The 6,514-nt window shown below is 37.4% G+C and overlaps 1 long non-coding RNA gene across 1 annotated transcript; it reads left to right on the top strand.

The window, feature by feature from the left end:
- The first annotated feature begins 5,344 nt into the window (after positions 1-5,344).
- Positions 5,345-6,285, top strand: LOC113348604. The gene is made up of 2 exons (XR_003359731.1): positions 5,345-5,544; positions 5,821-6,285. It is a non-coding gene; the product is annotated as an uncharacterized LOC113348604 (long non-coding RNA).
- The last annotated feature ends 229 nt before the right edge of the window (positions 6,286-6,514 follow it).

Below are 6,514 nucleotides of genomic sequence, written 5' to 3'. Positions count from 1 at the left end.
TCACTTGACGAGTCCATTACTCACTGTCCCTAAAGTTTTCTCGGAACTTGCTCTGATACCAACTGTAACATACCGGGAAATTACTCCTTTGGCCCGTTGCCCCGCAGTCCGTAACTTCCCCGATGCACCATGATGAAGCTAGGATCCGAGCCTTAAATCTAGGCAAATGCACGTTCATTTTCCCTTGAAAGCATGATTGTGGAGCATGATGCAGATATTTTAGCTTCCACACCTTTCCAACCTACCCTTGTTCTGCGAAGGGTTCAAAGCCATAGAAGTTATGGCCGATGCATCTTGCATGCATCACTGGATTCCAGGTGTTGCCCTGGCATAAGGCATGCTTGGACTTGCACATAGGCCATTGAAGGCCTTATTCCATCTCCCTTTGGCTCATGCAGGCTCCACTACTTGCATACTGATATGAGTTACTTTCTTGGCCATGTCCAATGCACTGTTGGTACATGCCTACGTCGAACGCCTTGATAGGAAGTATCAACATTCCTTTGCTGACATGCAACTTTCCTCATCAACTGTGGCCACAATCATCTGTTGCGTTGAGCTACCGAGCCAGATGATATGAAAGGCCAGTATGTCGCAATCATCTCACAATTAGATGATATGAGCGACAAAGTGCTGGACCAGCAATGCTGCAACTCATTGCGGATGCCTACGTACCCTTCCCTACTCTAACGGGATCAAGCACATACCGTAGTTCATCCACGAAGGGACTAGAACTTAAAACAACTCTTTTGCGAGGCCGTGACCAAACAATAATGGTAATGGCCTAGTCCGTATATGACGTTTCGTAAAAATGCATAAGGAATATGTATCATCGAGTGTGTGGTAATGCATAGTAATTCCCATGCTTAACATATTCCATTGGAAAGTCTACGCAGCTATAGATGAGATTTAGGCATCATTTATACTCTTCTGACTAAGCCATGAAGCTTACTTGGTGCATAGTCTGCATATGCACCTTCAACCAACTACCCCTCCTTATATACGTAAACTTGATATTCTTACAACTTTGATTAGAGGAGGAAAAATCATTCCCCAAGTCTCACTTTTACTATTCATGGCCGTTCCCATATATTTCTGAATAATCGACCAAGATGGTTGTACATTCAGTTCTATATCACAGGCCAGTTCCAATATCCGACCATGATGTCTGAACATTTCCTAAACCAGATCCACTGAATGGCCGTGATGGCTGTATTTCCGACTTTGGCCAATAGGTCACTCAAATATCCAGCCGTGATGGTTGTACATTTCGAAGGCCAGCCTGCTTTGGCCTGTTGCACCATTGTGGTGCGATATTGGCCATAGGCCAATGCCCTGCGTATTGCGACATTTTGGCACTATTTATTCTAGGCCATCCTCCCAACTTTCCTGGAGGACCTTTGATGCGATATTGGCCTTTGGCCAATATATCTTACAACTTAAACCCTCTTGGTGCCATATTGGCCTTGACTAATATTCCCATGTAATATGCCATTTTTGGCAGCGCATTGACCTAGTCCAATCTTCCTTTTTCTATGCAATGGAGGTTGAGATGAAGCTTCATCTCGGTCCATGGCGCATCTTTTATCATGCGCCATGCTAAAAATACGGGATGTTACATAGTTTTTTTTCCTAAATTCGAATTCTGGAATTGGCCGGAAAAATGGGCAGAAACGTAACATATTAAGGTTCGAGTTTTGTGCGATTTCTGGAGATATTCAATTCAATCGTTGTTTTTGATTGGGCTTGACTTCTTAGGCCTAAACAAAGATGGTATGTTAGTTGGATTGGAAAAACTTGGGCTGGATCATCGGGATTTGAAGCAAAACAGGGAATGGAGGTTATCTCGGGTTTTTATGGAAAGTACGTGGAGATAAGGAAATAATTTCTTCTGTTCGATTTGATGTCATCCTGGGTAGAGTTTAGGGAAGATTGGATTGATTCAGAGCCGCGGAGAGAAGAAACACAAGAAGAAAATCCGAGACTTTTGGTAAAAAAAAAACAAAGATATTTTTGGGATTTACTTGAGTTACACGGGATTTGTGATTGTATAAAAAGGTTTGTTCGAGTTTGATAAGGTTCATACAAGATTTAGGGTAAGTTTAGATCAATAACAGAGCCGAAAATCTCAAGAACCGGAGAGTTGCAGAGCGTGTTCATCACCATCATAAGAAGAAGAAGCTAAAGAACAAAACACCGCCCAAGATTTTCGTTTACTTTATTTCCTTTTCTTTCAAATTCAAACGTCATGTAACATATTTTGCAACATTTATCTTCATGCTTGCAACAGACACTCTGTAACAGTGATTTTGTTACGCCGTTACAGCGTTGCAAATCATCTACTTTATACTTTTTCCTCTTTTTAATACGCTTTTGAGGTATGAACCATTATATTGAGCAAGTGATTAATATGAGGAGCTAAACCCCTTAGCTAAGGCAATGAAGGAAGCCATTGTTCCAAGAAAAGTGGTATATTTCTATTTTAATTTATTCGTGCAATTTTGTTTATGATTATTTGCCTTGATTAAAAATTGATTAAAGAATTATTATTGAGCAGTTGTGATCTCTTTTGATAGAGCATGCGTAGCTTAGGGTTTTTGATGTTCTATGATTTCGATTTACAATTGTTACTTTGAAAATTTGCTTTTGCAACATAATGAAATCAGTTTAAAAGTAAGTAATTTCATGAACATTGATTAGATTGAACCACCCAAATGTTTAATGGTGGAATCTTGAGTCTCGGTGCTTTTTATAATATTGATACCAACTTTGTTTTGAATTTTCAAGTTTAATTACTATAATTTGAGTCTAAAAATCATCCTTCATAAGTTTGAGAAACGAATCATTTTTTACCGCTATCTACAACCACATCAGTTGCTTCAAACTAAGTGATCTATAACCACATCAGTTGCTTCAAACCAAGTGAAGACTTTTGATACCAATCTGCCTCTAATAGATAAGCCTATTTGATTTACCTTTTGATTTTGTAATCTAGGTTTGGAAATCTGTTTAAATAGACAAAGTCCATAAAACCTCGCGAATCCGGAACATTTACACTCAGTTAGCTGAGAACCCTGGATTAATAACCACCCCTCAAGAATAATCCAAGCAAAACAAAGAAAAGTTTAGATATATATCTTGAGGAATCACAAAGTCTGAGACAAAGAGAACTTTGTAATTTCTATCTATCTCGTTCATTATATGAGACTACGAAAACCTCAAAGATCAATAAGAACAAGATCATATAAAAACTTTGTAAAAGATAGTCTGGCCTGACTTCACGAATCCCTAAGTGAAATCTTCAAAGTCGTAGCCTAGAATAAAATTCACGAAGAATCAAGGTTATAGAGGACGACTCTCGCTTAGCCACTAGGTCATAGAAGTGCTAGGGATTGAGAAATTATATTGAATGAATCTCTATATTTGTGAATTTCAAGGCTCTAGGTTGCTTTGAATTCAAGCTAAGATAACTTGAGACCTAAGCAAACCCTTTCTCAGTTTAGATAAAATTCTTATTAGGAATCCATATAACCATGTGGACAGTCCGCCTTGAAATTACACAGAAGAATATATACTATGGTCCAGGGTTCTGGAGCCATGTGTGATGATAGTTCATGTTGGAAAGTATGCCTTTTGAACTTTCAAGCATAAGAGGTGCTCAATAACCCTCAAGACTTAAACCATGATTCACAAACACAAAGTGATTTAGTGAACAAAGTTGTCTTAGAAGTATTTATGAGAATTGTAGGAATGCCAAACATATGTGTGAAAATAATTTATGAGCATCTGCTTAATTCAGCACTGGGTAGGTATGCATACCTATGGGCAGTTGGAGAACTCAGACTCTTAGGGTACACGTACCGGGTATGTGTACCTTAGCCATTCGCAAACTTAGATCTCATGATTACGCGTACTGGTATACGTACCTTTCCCCTATTCTCGAACTCATAACCATAGGGTACGCGTACTGGATATGCGTACCTATCCCATTCCAGATTTCAGATTATTAGTTTACACAAGATCGTATGTATAAAAAATCAAATAGGCTTATCTGTTAGAGGCAGATTTGTATCAAAAGTATTCACTTAGACTGAAGCAACTCTTAGTTTGTAAATGATGTCAGCTAAGGGAATCAATTGCATAGAGCCTTGCGAGATTCGGGAGACGTAAGGAGTACGACTGTAGATGAATTGCTTGGGGAGGTGAATCCGGACTCAACTACGTTCCAGCCAGAAGTCTGGTAGTTGGCTAGTGTCTGCAACGACTTAATACAGTTCGGTATTCAAATTTAGAAGAGGTCCCGTTGTTTTTTTGTAGTTGCGGTTTCCTCGTTAACAAAACTTCTCGTGTCTTCCATATTACATTATTTATCTTTATAATAGGATTACACAGTAGTACATATTCTATTATAGTGGATACGTTCATATTAATTGTGATCGATTACGAGACTCGTTCTTGTTAAATTTGTATCTTGAAAGATAAATAACAAGTTTCATACTTGGAAGAATTCCGATTTGATTATTTGGATACGACTAGATTGATCATGGATATTGATTTTCGAGATCGTCAAAGCACTCTTCTTAACAATCAGTTTCACAGACTCTTGAGTCTTAACTTTCGAGATACAAATATTAAAAGTCTGTCATTTTGTTATTATACGATCATGACGACCATGCCTGGTCTGAATGTTGTTTTGCAGTCGAGCATGACGACTTTTCATAACATGAGTTCCGAATCTTTGAATTTCTACTGTCATTTGAAGAATTAAACTAACAAACTCTTGTATAACTCCATTTTGAGAAGTGTTTGACTAGAATAATTAATTTACTTTACAAAATTCTCGCTTCTCAAAAACCGAACTTTTTTCAAATTTTTTCTTAGAAGATTTATAAGTTAAATCTAACAAAAATAATAACCAAAATATTTACTTAACAAATTTAATCTAACATTATTAACTTAACTAATTCAATAGATGTGTAATTTAGTGTTGATTAATTCGAGTTCAGATTAGACATTACTAAAGATATATACGGATAAAAGGGTTTCGGATTTAACTTTCGTTCCCTGAATAATTTGGGCATCCCAATTCGGCGACAACAAGATAAAAAAAGTATATAATTTGGTTAAAATAAAAATGTCGTGTGATCGGATCTTGAATGGGCACAAAATGAGACTCATAGCTCGCTCTTTTATGTCAAATTCCTAGACTCGGAACAGGAGGGCATTTGTATATTGTTGAGTAGTCATTCCTCAGTTCCGAGTCAGATAGCCAGCATAAAGAGTGAAAGCCCACCGTCTTCTTCTGAAATCCGAGGTCGGTACATAAAAAACTAAGATGAGTAAGACTTTTCAGCCAGCCTCTTCCTCCACCAAACTCCAAAGACTAAACCCTCCATTTAAAATACGAGTAATTTTCCCAAGAAAATGAAATAAAATAAAAAACAATACCACCATCATCACCATTCTCCTTTTACAGTATTATTGTAGTTCAGAATTAACCCAGTTCATTAGCTTTCCAAGGGATCGAGGCAAGTATTTGTGGAGGTACTCGCTCTTTTTCAGTCATTTATCAATCAATCAGTTGAAAGGCAATATTATTCTTTGTCTTAGACAGCTAGTTTGGCAACATTTTTCTTGACGGAGTCAGATTCTTTGCTTGATACGTGTCTTATATATTCTTTTTTTGAGCTAAGCATATTCTTCATCTTGGTGAGCGTCACAAGATTTCTATGATATAAGAAAGAAAGTTTCAGTTTTCTTTATAAGGGTTTCGGCTTAGATTTGTTTATCAATCAACTGAAAAATCATAACAACTTGTAGATGGCTGGTCACGATCATCATCACCATGGAAGTGGAACATTTACGGAACATTTTCTCAAAGATCGGCAGAGTACAATATTAGAGATTTCAGAAAGTATTAAGGAAGATACATCTAGTGTTGATGCAATAGTTGAAATTTCCAAGAGTATTAAGAAAGACACCGCGAGCTTGGTAAGGAATTCAGAAATCGTGATCTGTCTTCTTGGTGTTATATTGTGTGGTGTTGGTTGGTTAGTTTATAAGAGTACTCAGAAGCCAAAAGCACCCAAGAAAGGCAAGGAAGAAACTGACCTCCATTAGTCTCCGGAAGCCAGAAGGTACACCGATTGTCGTCGACGAGAAGGTCTCAAATTGGTAATGTATTTTGTTATTTAAGTTGGTTTGAGGGTTGAGGGTGTGCTTGATATGGTGGTGTTCAATGTTTTACTCTTGGTGTAATATATGAAAATTTATGCTTGATTTTTATTTTGTTTACGGTGTTGGCAATTTGATTTTCATCGGTGAACCACCGGAATTCAGAATTTGTAGAAACCTTCCAGAAAGAAATACTACAGTAAAAATTGAAAATGAAGAACAACTGCAGAATCACCCTACTTCAGAATGGTATTTCTGGGAACTATGGACAAAATCTTGGAGCAACAACAGTTTATACACTACCAGATTAACAGTGAGGACAATAATAGTAATACAACCA

This window comes from Papaver somniferum, chromosome 2 (genome assembly GCF_003573695.1).
Source record: "Papaver somniferum cultivar HN1 chromosome 2, ASM357369v1, whole genome shotgun sequence".
Classification (NCBI taxonomy): domain Eukaryota; kingdom Viridiplantae; phylum Streptophyta; class Magnoliopsida; order Ranunculales; family Papaveraceae; genus Papaver; species Papaver somniferum.
This window is presented reverse-complemented; position numbering and strand designations above follow the sequence as displayed.